The sequence below is a fragment of the Watersipora subatra genome, chromosome 8 (genome assembly GCF_963576615.1).
Source record: "Watersipora subatra chromosome 8, tzWatSuba1.1, whole genome shotgun sequence".
Lineage (NCBI taxonomy): Eukaryota > Metazoa > Bryozoa > Gymnolaemata > Cheilostomatida > Watersiporidae > Watersipora > Watersipora subatra.
Genome location: NC_088715.1, coordinates 25,641,311 through 25,668,122, shown reverse-complemented (window position 1 = coordinate 25,668,122; position 26,812 = coordinate 25,641,311). Strand labels below are relative to the sequence as shown.

Below are 26,812 nucleotides of genomic sequence, written 5' to 3'. Positions count from 1 at the left end.
ATAGTATTAAAAACCAGCAAATGATTTGTTGTCATGCTCGTTTAACAGATTAAATCATCTGATATCTTGTCTCTGTGGTGCAATCGGTTAGCGCGTTCGGCTGTTAACCGCAAGGTTGGTGGTTCAAGCCCACCCAGGGATGAGCCCTTATAATATTGGCACAGTCACTATGATAACTCTTGAAAATAAATTTTAGTATTGCTCATTTCACAGAATAAATATATTCTGACATCTCGTCTTTTTGGCGCATGTCGGTAGCACGATCGTTTGCTAACCGAACAGTTGGTAGTTGAATTTCCGCCATTAACGATTGTTTTTAATTTTAATAGAAGCAGTATTAAAAACCAGCACATGATTTGTTGTCATGCTCGTTTCACAGATTCAATCGTCTGATATGATGTCTCTGTCACTAAATCGGTTAATGCATTCGGCTGTTAATCAAAAAGTTGGTGGTTCAAGCACACCCAGTGACGAGCCCTAATAATTTTGGCACACTCAGTATTATAACTCTTGAAATTAAAACTTTGTCATGCTCGTTTAACGGATTAGGTATTCTGCCATGTTATCTTTGGGGTGCATGGCGGTAGCACGTTCGGTTGGTGACCGAACAGTTGGTGGTTGAAACTCTGGAATCGATGATTGTTTTTAATTTTAATAGAAATAGTATTTAAAACCAGCAAATGTCTTGTTGTCATGCTCGTTTCACAGATTAAATAGTCTGATATCTTGTCTCTGTGGTGCAATCGGTTAGTGCGTTCGGCTGTTAATCGAAAGGTTGGTGGTTCAAGCCCACCCAGGGACGAGTCCTTATAATTTTGGTACATGCACTATTGTAAGTCTTGAAAATAATTTTTAGCGTTGCTCGTTTCAGCGATTAAATATATTCTGACATCTCGTCTTTTTGGCGCATGTCGGTAGCACGATTGTTTGCTAACCGAACAGCTGGTAGTTGAATTTCTGCTATTGACGATTGTTTTTAATTTTAATAGAAGCAGTATTAAAAACCAGCAAATGATTTGTGGTCATGCTCGTTTCACAGATTAAATAGTTTGATATCTTGTCTCTGTGGTGCATTCGGTTAGCGTGTTCGGCTGTTAACCGAAAGGTTGGTGGTTCAAGCCCACCCAGGGATGAGCCCTTATAATTTTGGCACAATCACTAAGAAAACTCTTGAAAACAAATTTTATTGTTGCTCATTTCACAGATTAAATATATTCTGCCATGTTATTTTTGTGGTGCATGGCGGTAGCACGTTCGGTTGGTAACCGAACAGTTGGTGGTTGAACTTCTGGCATTGATGATTGTTTTTAATTTTAATGGAAATAGTATTAACAACTAGCAAATGCTTTGTTGTCATGCTCGTTTCACAGATTAAATAGTCTGATATCTTGTCTCTGTGGTGCAATCGGTTAGTGCGTTCGGCTGTTAACCGAAAGGTTGATGGTTCAAGCCCACCCAGGGACGAGCCCTTATAATTTTAGTACATGCACTATTGTAAGTCTTGAAAATAATTTTTAGCATTGCTCGTTTCAACGATTAAATATATTCTGACATGTCGTCTTTTTGGCACATGTCGGTAGCACGATCGTTTGGTAACCGAACAGTTGGTGGTTGAACTTCTGGCATTGACAATTGTTTTTAATTTTAATAGAAGCAGTATTAAAAAAGCAGCAAATGATTTGTTGTCATGCTCGTTTCACAGGTTAAATAGTCTGATATCTTGTCTCTGTGGCGCAATCGGTTAGCGCGTTCGGCTGTTAACCGAAAGGTTGGTGGTTCTAGCCCACCCAGGTATGAGCCCTTATAAGTTTGGTACATGCACTATTGTAAGTCTTGAAAATAATTTTTAGCATTGCTCGTTTCAACGATTAAATATATTCTGACATCTCGTTTTTTTGGCGCTTGTCGGTAGCACGATCGTTTGCTAACCGAACAGTTGGTAGTTGAATTTCTGCCATTGACGATTGTTTTTAATTTTAATAGAAATAGTATTAAAAACCAGCAAATGATTTGTTGTCATGCTTGTTTCACAGATTAAATAGTCTGATATCTTGTCTCTGTGGTGCAATCGGTTAGTGCGTTCGGCTGTTAACCGAAAGGTTGGTGGTTCAAGCCCACCCAGGGACGAGCACTTATAATTTTGGCACAGTCACTATGATAACTCTTGAAAATAAATTCTAGTATTGCTCATTTCACAGATTAAATATATTCTGACATCTCGTTTTTTTGGCGCTTGTCGGTAGCACGATCGTTTGCTAACCGAACAGTTGGTAGTTGAATTTCTGCCATTGACGATTGTTTTTAATTTTAATAGAAATAGTATTAAAAACCAGCAAATGATTTGTTGTGACGCTTGTTTCACAGATTAAATAGTCTGATATCTTGTCTCTGTGGCGCAATCAGTTAGCGTGTTCGGCTGTTAACCGAAAGATTGGTGGTTCAAGCCCACCCAGGGACGAGTCCTTATAATTTTCGTACATGCACTATTGTAAGTCTTGAAAATAATTTTTAGCATTGCTCGTTTCAACGATTAAATATATTCTGACAGTCTTTTTGGCACATGTCGGTAGCACGATCGTTTGGTAACCGAACAGTTGGTGGTTGAACTTCTGGCATTGACGATTGTTTTTAATTTTAATGGAAATAGTATTAAAAACCAGCAAATGATTTGTTGTCATGCTCGTTTCACAGATTAAATAGTCTGATATCTTGTCTCTGTGGTGCAATCGGTTAGCGCGTTCGGCTGTTAACCGAAAGGTTGGTGGTTCAAGCCCACCCAGGGATGAGCCCTTATAATTTTGGCACAGTCACTATGATAACTCTTGAAAATAAATTTTAGTATTGCTCATTTCACAGAATAAATATATTCTGACATCTCGTCTTTTTGGCGCATGTCGGTAGCACGATCGTTTGCTAACCGAACAGTTGGTAGTTGAATTTCCGCCATTGACGATTGTTTTTAATTTTAATAGAAGCAGTATTAACAACCAGCACATGATTTGTTGTCATGCTCGTTTCACAGATTCAATCGTCTGATATGATGTCTCTGTCACTAAATCGGTTAATGCATTCGGCTGTTAATCGAAAAGTTGGTGGTTCAAGCACACCCAGGGACGAGCCCTAATAATTTTGGCACACTCAGTATTATAACTCTTGAAATTAAAACTTTGTCATGCTCGTTTAACAGATTAGGTATTCTGCCATGTTATCTTTGGGGTGCATGGCGGTAGCACGTTCGGTTGGTGACCGAACAGTTGGTGGTTGAAATTCTGGAATCGATGATTGTTTTTAATTTTAATAGAAATAGTATTTAAAACCAGCAAATGTCTTGTTGTCATGCTCGTGCCACAGATTCAATCGTCTGATATGATGTCTCTGTCACTATATCGGTTAATGCATTCGGCTGTTAATCGAAAAGTTGGTGGTTCAAGCACACCCAGTGACGAGCCCTAATAATTTTGGCACAGTCAGTATTATAACTCTTGAAATTAAAACTTTGTCATGCTCGTTTAACAGATTAGGTATTCTGCCATGTTCTCTTTGGGGTGCATGGCGGTAGCACGTTCGGTTGATGACCGAACAGTTGGTGGTTGAACTTCTGGCATTGACGATTGTTTTTAATTTTAATGGAAATAGTATTAAAAACCAGCAAATGTCTTGTTGTCATGCTCGTTTCACAGATTAAATAGTCTGATATCTTGTCTCTGTGGTGCAATCGGTTAGTGCGTTCGGCTGTTAATCGAAAGGTTGGTGGTTCAAGCCTACCCAGGGATGAGTCCTTATAATTTTGGTACATGCACTATTGAAAGTCTTGAAAATAATTTTTAGCATTGCTCGTTTCAACGATTAAATATATTCTGACATGTCGTCTCTTTGGCACATGTCGGTAGCACGAGCGTTTGGTAACCGAACAGTTGGTGGTTGAACTTCTGGCATTGACGATTGTTTTTAATTTTAATAGAAATAGTATTAAAAACCAGCAAATGTCTTGTTGTCATGCTCGTTTCACAGATTAAATAGTCTGATATCTTGTCTCTGTGGTGCAATCGGTTAGTGCGTTCGGCTGTCAATCGGAAGGTTGGTGGTTCAAGCCCACCCAGGGATGAGTCCTTATAATTTTGGTACATGCACTATTGTAAGTCTTGAAAAGAAATTTTAGCGTTGCTCGTTTCAGCGATTAAATATATTCTGACATCTCGTCTTTTTGGCGCATGTCGGTAGCACGATCGTTTGCTAACCGAACAGCTGGTAGTTGAATTTCTGCTATTGACGATTGTTTTTAATTTTAATAGAAGCAGTATTAAAAACCAGCAAATGATTTGTTGTCATGCTCGTTTCACAGATTAAATAGTCTGATATCTTGTCTCTGTGGTGCATTCGGTTAGCGTGTTCGGCTGTTAACCGAAAGGTTGGTGGTTCAAGCCCACCCAGGGATGAGCCCTTATAATTTTGGCACAATCACTAAGAAAACTCTTGAAAACAAATTTTAGTGTTGCCCATTTCACAGATTAAATATATTCTGCCATGTTATCTTTGTGGGGCATGGCGGTAGCACGTTCGGTTGGTAACCGAACAGTTGGTGGTTGAACTTCTGGCATTGATGATTGTTTTTAATTTTAATAGAAATAGTATTAAAAACCAGCAAATGATTTGTTGTCATGCTCGTTTCACAGATTAAATAGTCTGATATCTTGTCTTTGTGGTGCAATCGGTTAGCGCGTTCGGCTGTTAACCGAAAGGTTGGTGGTTCAAGCCCACCCAGGGACGAGCACTTATAATTTTGGCACAATCACTATGATAACTCTTGAAAATAAATTCTAGTATTGCTCATTTCACAGATTAAATATATTCTGACATCTCGTTTTTTTGGCGCTTGTCGGTAGCACGATCGTTTGGTAACCGAACAGTTGGTGGTTGAACTTCTGCCATTGACGATTGTTTTTAATTTTAATAGAAATAGTATTAAAAACCAGCAAATGTCTTGTTGTCATGCTCGTTTCACAGATTAAATAGTCTGATATCTTGTCTCTGTGGTGCAATCGGTTAGTGCGTTCGGCTGTTAATCGAAAGGTTGGTGGTTCAAGCCCACCCAGGGATGAGACCTTATAATTTTGGTACATGCACTATTGTAAGTCTTGAAAATAAATTTTAGCGTTGCTCGTTTCAGCGATTAAATATATTCTGACATCTCGTCTTTTTGGCGCATGTCGGTAGCACGATCGTTTGCTAACCGAACAGCAGGTAGTTGAATTTCTGCTATTGACGATTGTTTTTAATTTTAATAGAAGCAGTATTAAAAACCAGCAAATGATTTGTTGTCATGCTCGTTTCACAGATTAAATAGTCTGATATCTTGTCTCTGTGGTGCATTCGGTTAGCGTGTTCGGCTGTTAACCGAAAGGTTGGTGGTTCAAGCCCACCCAGGGATGAGCCCTTATAATTTTGGCACAATCACTAAGAAAACTCTTGAAAACAAATTTTAGTGTTGCCCATTTCACAGATTAAATATATTCTGACATCTCGTCTTTTTGGCGCATGTCGGTAGCACGATCGTTTGCTAACCGAACAGTTGGTGGTTGAACTTCTGGCATTGATGATTGTTTTTAATTTTAATAGAAATAGTATTAAAAACCAGCAAATGATTTGTTGTCATGCTCGTTTCACAGATTAAATAGTCTGATATCTTGTCTCTGTGGTGCAATCGGTTAGTGCGTTCGGCTGTTAACCGAAAGGTTGGTGCTTCAAGCCTACCCAGGGACGAGCCCTTATAATTTTCGTACATGCACTATTGTAAGTCTTGAAAATAATTTTTAGCATTGCTCGTTTCAATGATTAAATATATTCTGACAGTCTTTTTGGCACATGTCGGTAGCACGATCCTTTGGTAACCGAACAGTTGGTGGTTGAACTTCTGGCATTGACGATTGTTTTTAATTTTAATGGAAATAGTATTAAAAACCAACAAATGATTTGTTGTCATGCTCGTTTCACAGATTAAATAGTCTGATATCTTGTCTCTGTGGTGCAATCGGTTAGCGCGTTCGGCTGTTAACCGAAAGGTTGGTGGTTCAAGCCCACCCAGGGATGAGCCCTTATAATTTTGGCACAGTCACTATGATAACTCTTGAAAATAAATTTTAGTATTGCTCATTTCACATAATAAATATATTCTGACATCTCATCTTTTTGGCGCATGTCGGTAGCACGATCGTTTGCTAACCGAACAGTTGGTAGTTGAATTTCCGCCATTGACGATTGTTTTTAATTTTAATAGAAGCAGTATTAAAAACCAGCACATGATTTGTTGTCATGCTCGTTTCACAGATTCAATCGTCTGATATGATGTCTCTGTCACTAAATCGGTTAATGCATTCGGCTGTTAATCGAAAAGTTGGTGGTTCAAGCACACCCAGGGACGAGCCATAATAATTTTGGCACACTCAGTATTATAACTCTTGAAATTAAAACTTTGTCATGCTCGTTTAACAGATTAGGTATTCTGCCATGTTATCTTTGGGGTGCATGGCGGTAGCACGTTCGGTTGGTGACCGAACAGTTGGTGGTTGAAATTCTGGAATCGATGATTGTTTTTAATTTTAATAGAAATAGTATTTAAAACCAGCAAATGTCTTGTTGTCATGCTCGTTTCACAGAATCAATCGTCTGATATGATGTCTCTGTCACTAAATCGGTTAATGCATTCGGCTGTTAATCGAAAGGTTGGTGGTTCAAGCCCACCCAGGGACGAGTCCTTATAATTTTGGCACAATCACTAAGAAAACTCTTGAAAATAAATTTTATTGTTGCTCATTTCACAGATTAAATATATTCTGCCATGTTATTTTTGTGGTGCATGGCGGTAGCACGTTCGGTTGGTAACCGAACAGTTGGTGGTTGAACTTCTGGCATTGACAATTGTTTTTAATTTTAATGGAAATAGTATTAAAAACTAGCAAATGCTTTGTTGTCATGCTCGTTTCACAGATTAAATAGTCTGATATCTTGTCTCTGTGGTGCAATCGGTTAGCGCGTTCGGCTGTTAACCGAAAGGTTGATGGTTCAAGCCCACCCAGGGACGAGCCCTTATAATTTTAGTACATGCACTATTGTAAGTCTTGAAAATAATTTTTAGCATTGCTCGTTTCAACGATTAAATATATTCTGACATGTCGTCTTTTTGGCACATGTCGGTAGCACGATCGTTTGGTAACCGAACAGTTGGTGGTTGAACTTCTGGCATTGACAATTGTTTTTAATTTTCATAGAAGCAGTATTAAAAAAGCAGCAAATGATTTGTTGTCATGCTCGTTTCACAGGTTAAATAGTCTGATATCTTGTCTCTGTGGTGCAATCGGTTAGTGCGTTCGGCCGTTAACCGAAAGGTTGGTGGTTCAAGCCCACCCAGGGACGAGCACTTATAATTTTGGCACAGTCACTATGATAACTCTTGAAAATAAATTCTAGTATTGCTCATTTCACAGATTAAATATATTCTGACATCTCGTTTTTTTGGCGCTTGTCGGTAGCACGATTGTTTGCTAACCGAACAGTTGGTAGTTGAATTTCTGCCATTGACGATTGTTTTTAATTTTAATAGAAATAGTATTAAAAACCAGCAAATGATTTGTTGTCACGCTCGTTTCACAGATTAAATAGTCTGATATCTTGTCTCTGTGGCGCAATCGGTTAGCGTGTTCGGCTGTTAACCGAAAGATTGGTGGTTCAAGCCCACCCAGGGACGAGTCCTTATAATTTTCGTACATGCACTATTGTAAGTCTTGAAAATAATTTTTAGCATTGCTCGTTTCAACGATTAAATATATTCTGACAGTCTTTTTGGCACATGTCGGTAGCACGATCGTTTGGTAACCGAACAGTTGGTGGTTGAACTTCTGGCATTGACGATTGTTTTTAATTTTAATGGAAATAGTATTAAAAACCAGCAAATGATTTGTTGTCATGCTCGTTTCACAGATTAAATAGTCTGATATCTTGTCTCTGTGGTGCAATCGGTTAGCGCGTTCGGCTGTTAACCGAAAGGTTGGTGGTTCAAGCCCACCTAGGGATGAGCCCTTATAATTTTGGCACAGTCACTATGATAACTCTTGAAAATAAATTTTAGTATTGCTCATTTCACAGAATAAATATATTCTGACATCTCGTCTTTTTGGCGCATGTCGGTAGCACGATCGTTTGCTAACCGAACAGTTGGTAGTTGAATTTCCGCCATTGACGATTGTTTTTAATTTTAATAGAAGCTGTATTAACAACCAGCACATGATTTGTTGTCATGCTCGTTTCACAGATTCAATCGTCTGATATGATGTCTCTGTCACTAAATCGGTTAATGCATTCGGCTGTTAATCGAAAAGTTGGTGGTTCAAGCACACCCAGTGACGAGCCATAATAATTTTGGCACAGTCAGTATTATAACTCTTGAAATTAAAACTTTGTCACGCTCGTTTAACAGATTAGGTATTCTGCCATGTTATCTTTGGGGTGCATGGCGGTAGCACGTTCGGTTGGTGACCGAACAGTTGGTGGTTGTAATTCTGGAATCGATGATTGTTTTTAATTTTAATAGAAATAGTATTTAAAACCAGCAAATGTCTTGTTGTAATGCTCGTTTCACAGATTCAATCGTCTGATATGATGTCTCTGTCACTAAATCGGTTAATGCATTCGGCTGTTAATCGAAAAGTTGGTGGTTCAAGCACACCCAGTGACGAGCCCTAATAATTTTGGCACAGTCAGTATTATAACTCTTGAAATTAAAACTTTGTCATGCTCGTTTAACAGATTAGGTATTCTGCCATGTTCTCTTTGGGGTGCATGGCGGTAGCACGTTCGGTTGGTGACCGAACAGTTGGTGGTTGAACTTCTGGCATTGATGATTGTTTTTAATTTTAATAGAAATAGTATTAAAAACCAGCAAATGTCTTGTTGTCATGCTCGTTTCACAGATTCAATCGTCTGATATGATGTCTCTGTGGTTCAATCGGTTAGTGCGTTCGGCTGTTAATCGAAAGGTTGGTGGTTCAAGCCCACCCAGGGATGAGTCCTTATAATTTTGGTACATGCACTATTGTAAGTCTTGAAAATAATTTTTAGCATTGCTCGTTTCAACGATTAAATATATTCTGACATGTCGTCTTTTTGGCACATGTCGGTAGCACGAGCGTTTGGTAACCGAACAGTTGGTGGTTGAACTTCTGGCATTGACGATTGTTTTTAATTTTAATAGAAATAGTATTAAAAACCAGCAAATGTCTTGTTGTCATGCTCGTTTCACAGATTAAATAGTCTGATATCTTGTCTCTGTGGTGCAATCGGTTAGTGCGTTCGGCTGTTAATCGAAAGGTTGGTGGTTCAAGCCCACCCAGGGATGAGTCCTTATAATTTTGGTACATGCACTATTGTAAGTCTTGAAAACAAATTTTAGCATTGCTCGTTTCAGCGATTAAATATATTCTGACATCTCGTCTTTTTGGCGCATGTCGGTAGCACGATCGTTTGCTAACCGAACAGCTGGTAGTTGAATTTCTGCTATTGACGATTGTTTTTAATTTTAATAGAAGCAGTATTAAAAACCAGCAAATGATTTGTTGTCATGCTCGTTTCACAGATTAAATAGTCTGATATCTTGTCTCTGTGGTGCATTCGGTTAGCGTGTTCGGCTGTTAACCGAAAGGTTGGTGGTTCAAGCCCACCCAGGGATGAGCCCTTATAATTTTGGCACAATCACTAAGAAAACTCTTGAAAACAAATTTTAGTGTTGCCCATTTCACAGATTAAATATATTCTGCCATGTTATCTTTGTGGTGCATGGCGGTAGCACGTTCGGTTGGTAACCGAACAGTTGGTGGTTGAACTTCTGGCATTGATGATTGTTTTTAATTTTAATAGAAATAGTATAAAAAACCAGCAAATGATTTGTTGTCATGCTCGTTTCACAGATTAAATAGTCTGATATCTTGTCTTTGTGGTGCAATCGGTTAGCGCGTTCGGCTGTTAACCGAAAGGTTGGTGGTTCAAGCCCACCCAGGGACGAGCACTTATAATTTTGGCACAATCACTATGATAACTCTTGAAAATAAATTCTAGTATTGCACATTTCACAGATTAAATATATTCTGACATCTCGTTTTTTTGGCGCTTGTCGGTAGCACGATCGTTTGGTAACCGAACAGTTGGTGGTTGAACTTCTGCCATTGACGATTGTTTTTAATTTTAATAGAAATAGTATTAAAAACCAGCAAATGTCTTGTTGTCATGCTCGTTTCACAGATTAAATAGTCTGATATCTTGTCTCTGTGGTGCAATCGGTTAGTGCGTTCGGCTGTTAATCGAAAGGTTGGTGGTTCAAGCCCACCCAGGGATGAGACCTTATAATTTTGGTACATGCACTATTGTAAATCTTGAAAATAAATTTTAGCGTTGCTCGTTTCAGCGATTAAATATATTCTGACATCTCGTCTTTTTGGCGCATGTCGGTAGCACGATCGTTTGCTAACCGAACAGCTGGTAGTTGAATTTCTGCTATTGACGATTGTTTTTAATTTTAATAGAAGCAGTATTAAAAACCAGCAAATGATTTGTTGTCATGCTCGTTTCACAGATTAAATAGTCTGATATCTTGTCTCTGTGGTGCATTCGGTTAGCGTGTTCGGCTGTTAACCGAAAGGTTGGTGGTTCAAGCCCACCCAGGGATGAGCCCTTATAATTTTGGCACAATCACTAAGAAAACTCTTGAAAACAAATTTTAGTGTTGCCCATTTCACAGATTAAATATATTCTGACATCTCGTCTTTTTGGCGCATGTCGGTAGCACGATCGTTTGCTAACCGAACAGTTGGTGGTTGAACTTCTGGCATTGATGATTGTTTTTAATTTTAATAGAAATAGTATTAAAAACCAGCAAATGATTTGTTGTCATGCTCGTTTCACAGATTAAATAGTCTGATATCTTGTCTCTGTGGTGCAATCGGTTAGTGCGTTCGGCTGTTAACCGAAAGGTTGGTGCTTCAAGCCTACCCAGGGACGAGCCCTTATAATTTTCGTACATGCACTATTGTAAGTCTTGAAAATAATTTTTAGCATTCCTCGTTTCAATGATTAAATATATTCTGACAGTCTTTTTGGCACATGTCGGTAGCACGATCCTTTGGTAACCGAACAGTTGGTGGTTGAACTTCTGGCATTGACGATTGTTTTTAATTTTAATGGAAATAGTATTAAAAACCAACAAATGATTTGTTGTCATGCTCGTTTCACAGATTAAATAGTCTGATATCTTGTCTCTGTGGTGCAATCGGTTAGCGCGTTCGGCTGTTAACCGAAAGGTTGGTGGTTCAAGCCCACCCAGGGATGAGCCCTTATAATTTTGGCACAGTCACTATGATAACTCTTGAAAATAAATTTTAGTATTGCTCATTTCACATAATAAATATATTCTGACATCTCGTCTTTTTGGCGCATGTCGGTAGGACGATCGTTTGCTAACCGAACAGTTGGTAGTTGAATTTCCGCCATTGACGATTGTTTTTAAATTTAATAGAAGCAGTATTAAAAACCAGCACATGATTTGTTGTCATGCTCGTTTCACAGATTCAATCGTCTGATATGATGTCTCTGTCACTAAATCGGTTAATGCATTCGGCTGTTAATCGAAAGGTTGGTGGTTCAAGCCCACCCAGGGACGAGTCCTTATAATTTTGGTACATGCAATATTGTAAGTCTTAAAAATAATTTTTAGCGTTGCTCGTTTCAGCGATTAAATATATTCTGACATCTCGTCTTTTTGGCGCATGTCGGTAGCACGATCGTTTGCTAACCGAACAGCTGGTAGTTGAATTTCTGCTATTGACGATTGTTTTTAATTTTAATAGAAGCAGTATTAAAAACCAGCAAATGATTTGTTGTCATGCTCCTTTCACAGATTAAATAGTTTGATATCTTGTCTCTGTGGTGCATTCGGTTAGCGTGTTCGGCTGTTAACCGAAAGGTTGGTGGTTCAAGCCCACCCAGGGATGAGCCCTTATAAATTTGGCACAATCACTAAGAAAACTCTTGAAAACAAATTTTATTGTTGCTCATTTCACAGATTAAATATATTCTGCCATGTTATTTTTGTGGTGCATGGCGGTAGCACGTTCGGTTGGTAACCGAACAGTTGGTGGTTGAACTTCTGGCATTGACAATTGTTTTTAATTTTAATGGAAATAGTATTAAAAACTAGCAAATGCTTTGTTGTCATGCTCGTTTCACAGATTAAATAGTCTGATATCTTGTCTCTGTGGTGCAATCGGTTAGCGCGTTCGGCTGTTAACCGAAAGGTTGATGGTTCAAGCCCACCCAGGGACGACCCCTTATAATTTTAGTACATGCACTATTGTAAGTCTTGAAAATAATTTTTAGCATTGCTCGTTTCAACGATTAAATATATTCTGACATCTTGTTTTTTTGGCGCATGTCGGTAGCACGATCGTTTGCTAACTGAACAGTTGGTAGTTGAATTTCTGCCATTGACAATTGTTTTTAATTTTAATGGAAATAGTATTAAAAACTAGGAAATGCTTTGTTGTCATGCTCGTTTCACAGATTAAATAGTCTGATATCTTGTCTCTGTGGTGCAATCGGTTAGCGCGTTCGGCTGTTAACCGAAAGGTTGATGGTTCAAGCCCACCCAGGGACGAGCCCTTATAATTTTGGTACATGCACTATTGTAAGTCTTGAAAATAATTTTTAGCATTGCTCGTTTCAACGATTAAATATATTCTGACATCTCGTTTTTTTGGCGCTTGTCGGTAGCACGATCGTTTGCTAACCGAACAGTTGGTAGTTGAATTTCTGCCATTGACAATTGTTTTTAATTTTAATGGAAATAGTATTAAAAACTAGGAAATGCTTTGTTGTCATGCTCGTTTCACAGATTAAATAGTCTGATATCTTGTCTCTGTCGCGCAATCGGTTAGCGCGTTCGGCTGTTAACCGAAAGATTGGTGGTTCAAGCCCACCCAGGGACGAGTCCTTATAATTTTCGTACATGCACTATTGTAAGTCTTGAAAATAATTTTTAGCATTGCTCGTTTCAACGATTAAATATATTCTGACAGTCTTTTTGGCACATGTCGGTAGCACGATCGTTTGGTAACCGAACAGTTGGTGGTTGAACTTCTGGCATTGACGTTTGTTTTTAATTTTAATGGAAATAGTATTAAAAACCAGCGAATGATTTGTTGTCATGCTCGTTTCACAGATTAAATAGTCTGATATCTTGTCTCTGTGGTGCAATCGGTTAGCGCCTTCGGCTGTTAACCGAAAGGTTGGTGGTTCAAGCCCACCCAGGGATGAGCCCTTATAATTTTGGCACAGTCACTATGATAACTCTTGAAAATAAATTTTAGTATTGCTCATTTCACAGAATAAATATATTCTGACATCCCGTTTTTTTGGCACATGTGGGTAGCACGATCGTTTGCTAACCGAACAGTTGGTAGTTGAATTTCCGCCATTAACGATTGTTTTTAATTTTAATAGAAGCAGTATTAACAACCAGCACATGATTTGTTGTCATGCTCGTTTCACAGATTCAATCGTCTGATATGATGTCTCTGTCACTAAATCGGTTAATGCATTCGGCTGTTAATCGAAAAGTTGGCGGTTCAAGCACACCCAAGGACGAGCCCTAATAATTTTGGCACACTCAGTATTATAACTCTTGAAAATAAAACTTTTTCATGCTCGTTTAACAGATTAGGTATTCTGCCATGTTATCTTTGGGGTGCATGGCGGTAGCACGTTCGGTTGGTGACCGAACAGTTGGTGGTTGAACTTCTGGCATTGACGATTGTTTTTAATTTTAATGGAAATAGTATTAAAAACCAGCAAATGTCTTGTTGTCATGCTCGTTTCACAGATTAAATAGTCTGATATCTTGTCTCTGTGGTGCAATCGGTTAGTGCGTTCGGCTGTTAATCGAAAGGTTGGTGGTTCAAGTCCACCCAGGGATGAGTCCTTATAATTTTGGTACATGCACTATTGTAAGTCTTGAAAGTAATTTTTAGCGTTGCTCGTTTCAGCGATTAAATATATTCTGACATTTCGTCTTTTTGGCACATGTCGGTAGCACGATCGTTTGGTAACCGAACAGTTGGTGGTTGAACTTCTGGCATTGACGATTGTTTTTAATTTAAATGGAAATAGTATTAAAAACTAGCAAATGCTTTGTTGTCATGCTCGTTTCACAGATTAAATAGTCTGATATCTTGTCTCTGTGGTGCAATCGGTTTGCGCGTTCGGCTGTTAACCGAAAGGTTGGTGGTTCAAGCCCACCCAGGGACGAGAACTTATAATTTTGGCACAGTCACTATGATAACTCTTGAAAATAAATTTTAGTGTTGCTCATTTCACAGATTAAATATTTTCTGACATCTCGTTTTTTTGGCGCTTGTCGGTAGCACGATCGTTTGCTAACCGAACAGTTGGTAGTTGAATTTCTGCCATTGACGATTGTTTTTAATTTTAATAGAAATAGTATTAAAAACCAGCAAATGATTTGTTCTCACGCTCGTTTCACAGATTAAATAGTCTGATATCTTGTCTCTGTGGCGCAATCGGTTAGCGTGTTCGGCTGTTAACCGAAAGATTGGTGGTTCAAGCCCACCCAGGGACGAGCCCTTATAATTTTGGTACATGCACTATTGTAAGTCTTGAAAATAATTTTTGGCGTTGCTCGTTTCAGCGATTAAATATATTCTGACATTTCGTCTTTTTGGCACATGTCGGTAGCACGATCGTTTGGTAACCGAACAGTTGGTGGTTAAACTTCTGGCATTGACGATTGTTTTTAATTTTAATGGAAATAGTATTATAAACTAGCAAATGCTTTGTTGTCATGCTCGTTTCACAGATTAAATAGTCTGATATCTTGTCTCTGTGGTGCAATCGGTTAGTGCGTTCGGCTGTTAACTGAAAGGTTGGTGGTTCAAGCCCACCCAGGGATGAGCCCTTATAATTTTGGCACAGTCACTATGATAACTCTTGAAAATAAATTTTAGTATTGCTCATTTCACAGAATAAATATATTCTGACATCTCGTCTTTTTGGCGCATGTCGGTAGCACGATCGTTTGCTAACCGAACAGTTGGTAGTTGAATTTCCGCCATTGATGATTGTTTTTAATTTTAAAAGAAATAGTATTAAAAACCAGCAAATGATTTGTTGTCATGCTCGTTTCACAGATTAAATAGTCTGATATCTTGTCTCTGTGGCGCAATCGGTTAGTGCGTTCGGCTGTTAACCGAAAGGTTGGTGGTTCAAGCCCACCCAGGGATGAGCCCTTATAATTTTAGTACATGCACTATTGTAAGTCTTGAAAATAATTTTTAGCATTGCTCGTTTCAACGATTAAATATATTCTGACATGTCGTCTTTTTGGCACATGTCGGTAGCACGATCGTTTGGTAACCGAACAGTTGGTGGTTGAACTTCTGGCATTGACAATTGTTTTTAATTTTAATAGAAGCAGTATTAAAAAAGCAGCAAATGATTTGTTGTCATGCTCGTTTCACAGACTAAATAGTCTGATATCTTGTCTCTGTGGCGCAATCGGTTAGCGCGTTCGGCTGTTAACCGAAAGGTTGGTGGTTCAAGCCCACCCAGGGACGAGCACTTATAATTTTGGCACAGTCACTATGATAACTCTTGAAAATAATTTCTAGTATTGCTCATTTCACAGATTAAATATATTCTGACATCTCGTTTTTTTGGCGCTTGTCGGTAGCACGATCGTTTGCTAACCGAACAGTTGGTAGTTGAATTTCTGCCATTGACGATTGTTTTTAATTTTAATAGAAATAGTATTAAAAACCAGCAAATGATTTGTTGTCACGCTCGTTTCACAGATTAAATAGTCTGATATCTTGTCTCTGTGGCGCAATCTGTTAGCGCGTTCGGCTGTTAACCGAAAGATTGGTGGTTCAAGCCCACCCAGGGACGAGTCCTTATAATTTTTGTACATGCACTATTGTAAGTCTTGAAAATAATTTTTAGCATTGCTCGTTTACACGATTAAATATATTCTGACAGTCTTTTTGGCACATGTCGGTAGCACGATCGTTTGGTAACCGAACAGTTGGTAGTTGAACATCTGGCATTGACGATTGTTTTTAATTTTAATAGAAATAGTATTAAAAACCAGCAAATGATTTGTTGTCATGCTCGTTTCACAGATTAAATAGTCTGATATCTTGTCTCTGTGGTGCAATCGGTTAGTGCGTTCGGCTATTAACTGAAAGGTTGGTGGTTCAAGCCCACCCAGGGATGAGCCCTTATAATTTTGGCACAGTCACTATGATAACTCTTGAAAATAAATTTTAGTATTGCTCATTTCACAGATTAAATATATTCTGACATCTCGTTTTTTTGGCGCTTGTCGGTAGCACGATCGTTTGCTAACCGAACAGTTGGTAGTTGAATTTCTGCCATTGACGATTGTTTTTAATTTTAATAGAAATAGTATTAAAAACCAGCAAATGCTTTGTTGTCACGCTCGTTTCACAGATTAAATAGTCTGATATCTTGTCTCTGTGGTGCAATCGGTTAGCGCGTTCGGCTGTTAACCGAAAGATTGGTGGTTCAAGCCCACCCAGGGACGAGTCCTTATAATTTTCGTACATGCACTATTGTAAGTCTTGAAAATAATTTTTAGCATTGCTCGTTTCAACGATTAAATATATTCTGACAGTCTTTTTGGCACATGTCGGTAGCACGATCGTTTGGTAACCGAACAGTTGGTGGTTGAACTTCTGGCATTGACGATTGTTTTTAATTTTAATGGAAATAGTATTAAAAACCAGCAAATGATTTGTTGTCATGCTCGTTTAACAGATTAAATCATCTGATATCTTGTCTCTGTGGTGCAATCGGTTAGCGCGTTCGGCTGTTAACCGCAAGGTTGGTGGTTCAAGTCCACCCAGGGATGAGCCCTTATAATATTGGCACAGTCACTATGATAACTCTTGAAAATAAATTTTAGTATTGCTCATTTCACAGAATAAATATATTCTGACATCTCGTCTTTTTGGCGCATGTCGGTAGCACGATCGTTTGCTAACCGAACAGTTGGTAGTTGAATTTCCGCCATTAACGATTGTTTTTAATTTTAATAGAAGCAGTATTAAAAACCAGCACATGATTTGTTGTCATGCTCGTTTCACAGATTCAATCGTCTGATATGATGTCTCTGTCACTAAATCGGTTAATGCATTCGGCTGTTAATCAAAAAGTTGGTGGTTCAAGCACACCCAGTGACGAGCCCTAATAATTTTGGCACACTCAGTATTATAACTCTTGAAATTAAAACTTTGTCATGCTCGTTTAACAGATTAGGTATTCTGCCATGTTATCTTTGGGGTGCATGGCGGTAGCACGTTCGGTTGGTGACCGAACAGTTGGTGGTTGAAACTCTGGAATCGATGATTGTTTTTAATTTTAATAGAAATAGTATTTAAAACCAGCAAATGTCTTGTTGTCATGCTCGTTTCACAGATTAAATAGTCTGATATCTTGTCTCTGTGGTGCAATCGGTTAGTGCGTTCGGCTGTTAATCGAAAGGTTGGTGGTTCAAGCCCACCCAGGGACGAGTCCTTATAATTTTGGTACATGCACTATTGTAAGTCTTGAAAATAATTTTTAGCGTTGCTCGTTTCAGCGATTAAATATATTCTGACATCTCGTCTTTTTGGCGCATGTCGGTAGCACGATTGTTTGCTAACCGAACAGCTGGTAGTTGAATTTCTGCTATTGACGATTGTTTTTAATTTTAATAGAAGCAGTATTAAAAACCAGCAAATGATTTGTGGTCATGCTCGTTTCACAGATTAAATAGTTTGATATCTTGTCTCTGTGGTGCATTCGGTTAGCGTGTTCGGCTGTTAACCGAAAGGTTGGTGGTTCAAGCCCACCCAGGGATGAGCCCTTATAATTTTGGCACAATCACTAAGAAAACTCTTGAAAACAAATTTTATTGTTGCTCATTTCACAGATTAAATATATTCTGCCATGTTATTTTTGTGGTGCATGGCGGTAGCACGTTCGGTTGGTAACCGAACAGTTGGTGGTTGAACTTCTGGCATTGATGATTGTTTTTAATTTTAATGGAAATAGTATTAACAACTAGCAAATGCTTTGTTGTCATGCTCGTTTCACAGATTAAATAGTCTGATATCTTGTCTCTGTGGTGCAATCGGTTAGCGCGTTCGGCTGTTAACCGAAAGGTTGATGGTTCAAGCCCACCCAGGGACGAGCCCTTATAATTTTAGTACATGCACTATTGTAAGTCTTGAAAATAATTTTTAGCATTGCTCGTTTCAACGATTAAATATATTCTGACATGTCGTCTTTTTGGCACATGTCGGTAGCACGATCGTTTGGTAACCGAACAGTTGGTGGTTGAACTTCTGGCATTGACAATTGTTTTTAATTTTAATAGAAGCAGTATTAAAAAAGCAGCAAATGATTTGTTGTCATGCTCGTTTCACAGGTTAAATAGTCTGATATCTTGTCTCTGTGGCGCAATCGGTTAGCGCGTTCGGCTGTTAACCGAAAGGTTGGTGGTTCTAGCCCACCCAGGGATGAGCCCTTATAAGTTTGGTACATGCACTATTGTAAGTCTTGAAAATAATTTTTAGCATTGCTCGTTTCAACGATTAAATATATTCTGACATCTCGTTTTTTTGGCGCTTGTCGGTAGCACGATCGTTTGCTAACCGAACAGTTGGTAGTTGAATTTCTGCCATTGACGATTGTTTTTAATTTTAATAGAAATAGTATTAAAAACCAGCAAATGATTTGTTGTCATGCTTGTTTCACAGATTAAATAGTCTGATATCTTGTCTCTGTGGTGCAATCGGTTAGTGCGTTCGGCTGTTAACCGAAAGGTTGGTGGTTCAAGCCCACCCAGGGACGAGCACTTATAATTTTGGCACAGTCACTATGATAACTCTTGAAAATAAATTCTAGTATTGCTCATTTCACAGATTAAATATATTCTGACATCTCGTTTTTTTGGCGCTTGTCGGTAGCACGATCGTTTGCTAACCGAACAGTTGGTAGTTGAATTTCTGCCATTGACGATTGTTTTTAATTTTAATAGAAATAGTATTAAAAACCAGCAAATGATTTGTTGTGACGCTTGTTTCACAGATTAAATAGTCTGATATCTTGTCTCTGTGGCGCAATCGGTTAGCGTGTTCGGCTGTTAACCGAAAGATTGGTGGTTCAAGCCCACCCAGGGACGAGTCCTTATAATTTTCGTACATGCACTATTGTAAGTCTTGAAAATAATTTTTAGCATTGCTCGTTTCAACGATTAAATATATTCTGACAGTCTTTTTGGCACATGTCGGTAGCACGATCGTTTGGTAACCGAACAGTTGGTGGTTGAACTTCTGGCATTGACGATTGTTTTTAATTTTAATGGAAATAGTATTAAAAACCAGCAAATGATTTGTTGTCATGCTCGTTTCACAGATTCAATCGTCTGATATGATGTCTCTGTCACTAAATCGGTTAATGCATTCGGCTGTTAATCGAAAAGTTGGTGGTTCAAGCACACCCAGGGACGAGCCCTAATAATTTTGGCACACTCAGTATTATAACTCTTGAAATTAAAACTTTGTCATGCTCGTTTAACAGATTAGGTATTCTGCCATGTTATCTTTGGGGTGCATGGCGGTAGCACGTTCGGTTGGTGACCGAACAGTTGGTGGTTGAAATTCTGGAATCGATGATTGTTTTTAATTTTAATAGAAATAGTATTTAAAACCAGCAAATGTCTTGTTGTCATGCTCGTTTCACAGATTCAATCGTCTGATATGATGTCTCTGTCACTATATCGGTTAATGCATTCGGCTGTTAATCGAAAAGTTGGTGGTTCAAGCACACCCAGTGACGAGCCCTAATAATTTTGGCACAGTCAGTATTATAACTCTTGAAATTAAAACTTTGTCATGCTCGTTTAACAGATTAGGTATTCTGCCATGTTCTCTTTGGGGTGCATGGCGGTAGCACGTTCGGTTGATGACCGAACAGTTGGTGGTTGAACTTCTGGCATTGACGATTGTTTTTAATTTTAATGGAAATAGTATTAAAAACCAGCAAATGTCTTGTTGTCATGCTCGTTTCACAGATTCAATCGTCTGATATGATGTCTCTGTGGTTCAATCGGTTAGTGCGTTCGGCTGTTAATCGAAAGGTTGGTGGTTCAAGCCCACCCAGGGATGAGTCCTTATAATTTTGGTACATGCACTATTGTAAGTCTTGAAAATAATTTTTAGCATTGCTCGTTTCAACGATTAAATATATTCTGACATGTCGTCTTTTTGGCACATGTCGGTAGCACGAGCGTTTGGTAACCGAACAGTTGGTGGTTGAACTTCTGGCATTGACGATTGTTTTTAATTTTAATAGAAATAGTATTAAAAACCAGCAAATGTCTTGTTGTCATGCTCGTTTCACAGATTAAATAGTCTGATATCTTGTCTCTGTGGTGCAATCGGTTAGTGCGTTCGGCTGTCAATCGGAAGGTTGGTGGTTCAAGCCCACCCAGGGATGAGTCCTTATAATTTTGGTACATGCACTATTGTAAGTCTTGAAAAGAAATTTTAGCGTTGCTCGTTTCAGCGATTAAATATATTCTGACATCTCGTCTTTTTGGCGCATGTCGGTAGCACGATCGTTTGCTAACCGAACAGCTGGTAGTTGAATTTCTGCTATTGACGATTGTTTTTAATTTTAATAGAAGCAGTATTAAAAACCAGCAAATGATTTGTTGTCATGCTCGTTTCACAGATTAAATAGTCTGATATCTTGTCTCTGTGGTGCATTCGGTTAGCGTGTTCGGCTGTTAACCGAAAGGTTGGTGGTTCAAGCCCACCCAGGGATGAGCCCTTATAATTTTGGCACAATCACTAAGAAAACTCTTGAAAACAAATTTTAGTGTTGCCCATTTCACAGATTAAATATATTCTGCCATGTTATCTTTGTGGGGCATGGCGGTAGCACGTTCGGTTGGTAACCGAACAGTTGGTGGTTGAACTTCTGGCATTGATGATTGTTTTTAATTTTAATAGAAATAGTATTAAAAACCAGCAAATGATTTGTTGTCATGCTCGTTTCACAGATTAAATAGTCTGATATCTTGTCTTTGTGGTGCAATCGGTTAGCGCGTTCGGCTGTTAACCGAAAGGTTGGTGGTTCAAGCCCACCCAGGGACGAGCACTTATAATTTTGGCACAATCACTATGATAACTCTTGAAAATAAATTCTAGTATTGCTCATTTCACAGATTAAATATATTCTGACATCTCGTTTTTTTGGCGCTTGTCGGTAGCACGATCGTTTGGTAACCGAACAGTTGGTGGTTGAACTTCTGCCATTGACGATTGTTTTTAATTTTAATAGAAATAGTATTAAAAACCAGCAAATGTCTTGTTGTCATGCTCGTTTCACAGATTAAATAGTCTGATATCTTGTCTCTGTGGTGCAATCGGTTAGTGCGTTCGGCTGTTAATCGAAAGGTTGGTGGTTCAAGCCCACCCAGGGATGAGACCTTATAATTTTGGTACATGCACTATTGTAAGTCTTGAAAATAAATTTTAGCGTTGCTCGTTTCAGCGATTAAATATATTCTGACATCTCGTCTTTTTGGCGCATGTCGGTAGCACGATCGTTTGCTAACCGAACAGCAGGTAGTTGAATTTCTGCTATTGACGATTGTTTTTAATTTTAATAGAAGCAGTATTAAAAACCAGCAAATGATTTGTTGTCATGCTCGTTTCACAGATTAAATAGTCTGATATCTTGTCTCTGTGGTGCATTCGGTTAGCGTGTTCGGCTGTTAACCGAAAGGTTGGTGGTTCAAGCCCACCCAGGGATGAGCCCTTATAATTTTGGCACAATCACTAAGAAAACTCTTGAAAACAAATTTTAGTGTTGCCCATTTCACAGATTAAATATATTCTGACATCTCGTCTTTTTGGCGCATGTCGGTAGCACGATCGTTTGCTAACCGAACAGTTGGTGGTTGAACTTCTGGCATTGATGATTGTTTTTAATTTTAATAGAAATAGTATTAAAAACCAGCAAATGATTTGTTGTCATGCTCGTTTCACAGATTAAATAGTCTGATATCTTGTCTCTGTGGTGCAATCGGTTAGTGCGTTCGGCTGTTAACCGAAAGGTTGGTGCTTCAAGCCTACCCAGGGACGAGCCCTTATAATTTTCGTACATGCACTATTGTAAGTCTTGAAAATAATTTTTAGCATTGCTCGTTTCAATGATTAAATATATTCTGACAGTCTTTTTGGCACATGTCGGTAGCACGATCCTTTGGTAACCGAACAGTTGGTGGTTGAACTTCTGGCATTGACGATTGTTTTTAATTTTAATGGAAATAGTATTAAAAACCAACAAATGATTTGTTGTCATGCTCGTTTCACAGATTAAATAGTCTGATATCTTGTCTCTGTGGTGCAATCGGTTAGCGCGTTCGGCTGTTAACCGAAAGGTTGGTGGTTCAAGCCCACCCAGGGATGAGCCCTTATAATTTTGGCACAGTCACTATGATAACTCTTGAAAATAAATTTTAGTATTGCTCATTTCACATAATAAATATATTCTGACATCTCATCTTTTTGGCGCATGTCGGTAGCACGATCGTTTGCTAACCGAACAGTTGGTAGTTGAATTTCCGCCATTGACGATTGTTTTTAATTTTAATAGAAGCAGTATTAAAAACCAGCACATGATTTGTTGTCATGCTCGTTTCACAGATTCAATCGTCTGATATGATGTCTCTGTCACTAAATCGGTTAATGCATTCGGCTGTTAATCGAAAAGTTGGTGGTTCAAGCACACCCAGTGACGAGCCCTAATAATTTTGGCACAGTCAGTATTATAACTCTTGAAATTAAAACTTTGTCACGCTCGTTTAACAGATTAGGTATTCTGCCATGTTATCTTTGGGGTGCATGGCGGTAGCACGTTCGGTTGGTGACCGAACAGTTGGTGGTTGTAATTCTGGAATCGATGATTGTTTTTAATTTTAATAGAAATAGTATTTAAAACCAGCAAATGTCTTGTTGTAATGCTCGTTTCACAGATTCAATCGTCTGATATGATGTCTCTGTCACTAAATCGGTTAATGCATTCGGCTGTTAATCGAAAAGTTGGTGGTTCAAGCACACCCAGTGACGAGCCCTAATAATTTTGGCACAGTCAGTATTATAACTCTTGAAATTAAAACTTTGTCATGCTCGTTTAACAGATTAGGTATTCTGCCATGTTCTCTTTGGGGTGCATGGCGGTAGCACGTTCGGTTGGTGACCGAACAGTTGGTGGTTGAACTTCTGGCATTGATGATTGTTTTTAATTTTAATGGAAATAGTATTAAAAACCAGCAAATGTCTTGTTGTCATGCTCGTTTCACAGATTCAATCGTCTGATATGATGTCTCTGTGGTTCAATCGGTTAGTGCGTTCGGCTGTTAATCGAAAGGTTGGTGGTTCAAGCCCACCCAGGGATGAGTCCTTATAATTTTGGTACATGCACTATTGTAAGTCTTGAAAATAATTTTTAGCATTGCTCGTTTCAACGATTAAATATATTCTGACATGTCGTCTTTTTGGCACATGTCGGTAGCACGAGCGTTTGGTAACCGAACAGTTGGTGGTTGAACTTCTGGCATTGACGATTGTTTTTAATTTTAATAGAAATAGTATTAAAAACCAGCAAATGTCTTGTTGTCATGCTCGTTTCACAGATTAAATAGTCTGATATCTTGTCTCTGTGGTGCAATCGGTTAGTGCGTTCGGCTGTTAATCGAAAGGTTGGTGGTTCAAGCCCACCCAGGGATGAGTCCTTATAATTTTGGTACATGCACTATTGTAAGTCTTGAAAACAAATTTTAGCATTGCTCGTTTCAGCGATTAAATATATTCTGACATCTCGTCTTTTTGGCGCATGTCGGTAGCACGATCGTTTGCTAACCGAACAGCTGGTAGTTGAATTTCTGCTATTGACGATTGTTTTTAATTTTAATAGAAGCAGTATTAAAAACCAGCAAATGATTTGTTGTCATGCTCGTTTCACAGATTAAATAGTCTGATATCTTGTCTCTGTGGTGCATTCGGTTAGCGTGTTCGGCTGTTAACCGAAAGGTTGGTGGTTCAAGCCCACCCAGGGATGAGCCCTTATAATTTTGGCACAATCACTAAGAAAACTCTTGAAAACAAATTTTAGTGTTGCCCATTTCACAGATTAAATATATTCTGCCATGTTATCTTTGTTGTGCATGGCGGTAGCACGTTCGGTTGGTAACCGAACAGTTGGTGGTTGAACTTCTGGCATTGATGATTGTTTTTAATTTTAATAGAAATAGTATAAAAAACCAGCAAATGATTTGTTGTCATGCTCGTTTCACAGATTAAATAGTCTGATATCTTGTCTTTGTGGTGCAATCGGTTAGCGCGTTCGGCTGTTAACCGAAAGGTTGGTGGTTCAAGCCCACCCAGGGACGAGCACTTATAATTTTGGCACAATCACTATGATAACTCTTGAAAATAAATTCTAGTATTGCTCATTTCACAGATTAAATATATTCTGACATCTCGTTTTTTTGGCGCTTGTCGGTAGCACGATCGTTTGGTAACCGAACAGTTGGTGGTTGAACTTCTGCCATTGACGATTGTTTTTAATTTTAATAGAAATAGTATTAAAAACCAGCAAATGTCTTGTTGTCATGCTCGTTTCACAGATTAAATAGTCTGATATCTTGTCTCTGTGGTGCAATCGGTTAGCGCGTTCGGCTGTTAATCGAAAGGTTGGTGGTTCAAGCCCACCCAGGGATGAGACCTTATAATTTTGGTACATGCACTATTGTAAATCTTGAAAATAAATTTTAGCGTTGCTCGTTTCAGCGATTAAATATATTCTGACATCTCGTCTTTTTGGCGCATGTCGGTAGCACGATCGTTTGCTAACCGAACAGCTGGTAGTTGAATTTCTGCTATTGACGATTGTTTTTAATTTTAATAGAAGCAGTATTAAAAACCAGCAAATGATTTGTTGTCATGCTCGTTTCACAGATTAAATAGTCTGATATCTTGTCTCTGTGGTGCATTCGGTTAGCGTGTTCGGCTGTTAACCGAAAGGTTGGTGGTTCAAGCCCACCCAGGGATGAGCCCTTATAATTTTGGCACAATCACTAAGAAAACTCTTGAAAACAAATTTTAGTGTTGCCCATTTCACAGATTAAATATATTCTGACATCTCGTCTTTTTGGCGCATGTCGGTAGCACGATCGTTTGCTAACCGAACAGTTGGTGGTTGAACTTCTGGCATTGATGATTGTTTTTAATTTTAATAGAAATAGTATTAAAAACCAGCAAATGATTTGTTGTCATGCTCGTTTCACAGATTAAATAGTCTGATATCTTGTCTCTGTGGTGCAATCGGTTAGTGCGTTCGGCTGTTAACCGAAAGGTTGGTGCTTCAAACCTACCCAGGGACGAGCCCTTATAATTTTCGTACATGCACTATTGTAAGTCTTGAAAATAATTTTTAGCATTGCTCGTTTCAATGATTAAATATATTCTGACAGTCTTTTTGGCACATGTCGGTAGCACGATCCTTTGGTAACCGAACAGTTGGTGGTTGAACTTCTGGCATTGACGATTGTTTTTAATTTTAATGGAAATAGTATTAAAAACCAACAAATGATTTGTTGTCATGCTCGTTTCACAGATTAAATAGTCTGATATCTTGTCTCTGTGGTGCAATCGGTTAGCGCGTTCGGCTGTTAACCGAAAGGTTGGTGGTTCAAGCCCACCCAGGGATGAGCCCTTATAATTTTGGCACAGTCACTATGATAACTCTTGAAAATAAATTTTAGTATTGCTCATTTCACATAATAAATATATTCTGACATCTCGTCTTTTTGGCGCATGTCGGTAGGACGATCGTTTGCTAACCGAACAGTTGGTAGTTGAATTTCCGCCATTGACGATTGTTTTTAATTTTAATAGAAGCAGTATTAAAAACCAGCACATGATTTGTTGTCATGCTCGTTTCACAGATTCAATCGTCTGATATGATGTCTCTGTCACTAAATCGGTTAATGCATTCGGCTGTTAATCGAAAGGTTGGTGGTTCAAGCCCACCCAGGGACGAGTCCTTATAATTTTGGTACATGCAATATTGTAAGTCTTAAAAATAATTTTTAGCGTTGCTCGTTTCAGCGATTAAATATATTCTGACATCTCGTCTTTTTGGCGCATGTCGGTAGCACGATCGTTTGCTAACCGAACAGCTGGTAGTTGAATTTCTGCTATTGACGATTGTTTTTAATTTTAATAGAAGCAGTATTAAAAACCAGCAAATGATTTGTTGTCATGCTCCTTTCACAGATTAAATAGTTTGATATCTTGTCTCTGTGGTGCATTCGGTTAGCGTGTTCGGCTGTTAACCGAAAGGTTGGTGGTTCAAGCCCACCCAGGGATGAGCCCTTATAATTTTGGCACAATCACTAAGAAAACTCTTGAAAACAAATTTTATTGTTGCTCATTTCACAGATTAAATATATTCTGCCATGTTATTTTTGTGGTGCATGGCGGTAGCACGTTCGGTTGGTAACCGAACAGTTGGTGGTTGAACTTCTGGCATTGACAATTGTTTTTAATTTTAATGGAAATAGTATTAAAAACTAGCAAATGCTTTGTTGTCATGCTCGTTTCACAGATTAAATAGTCTG

At 38.6% G+C, this 26,812-nt stretch overlaps 4 non-coding genes across 4 annotated transcripts; all 4 read left to right on the top strand.

Moving 5' to 3' along the window:
• Nucleotides 1–4,031: 4,031 nt before the first annotated feature.
• On the top strand, nt 4,032–4,105 carry Trnad-guc (transfer RNA aspartic acid (anticodon GUC)). Its single transcript has one exon. It is a non-coding gene; the product is annotated as a tRNA-Asp (tRNA).
• Nucleotides 4,106–15,594: 11,489 nt separating this feature from the next.
• Nucleotides 15,595–15,668, top strand: Trnan-guu (transfer RNA asparagine (anticodon GUU)). Its single transcript has one exon. It is a non-coding gene; the product is annotated as a tRNA-Asn (tRNA).
• A 584-nt stretch (nt 15,669–16,252) lies between these two features.
• On the top strand, nt 16,253–16,326 carry Trnan-auu (transfer RNA asparagine (anticodon AUU)). The gene has a single exon. It is a non-coding gene; the product is annotated as a tRNA-Asn (tRNA).
• A 4,216-nt stretch (nt 16,327–20,542) lies between these two features.
• On the top strand, nt 20,543–20,616 carry Trnad-guc (transfer RNA aspartic acid (anticodon GUC)). Its single transcript has one exon. It is a non-coding gene; the product is annotated as a tRNA-Asp (tRNA).
• Nucleotides 20,617–26,812: the final 6,196 nt, after the last annotated feature.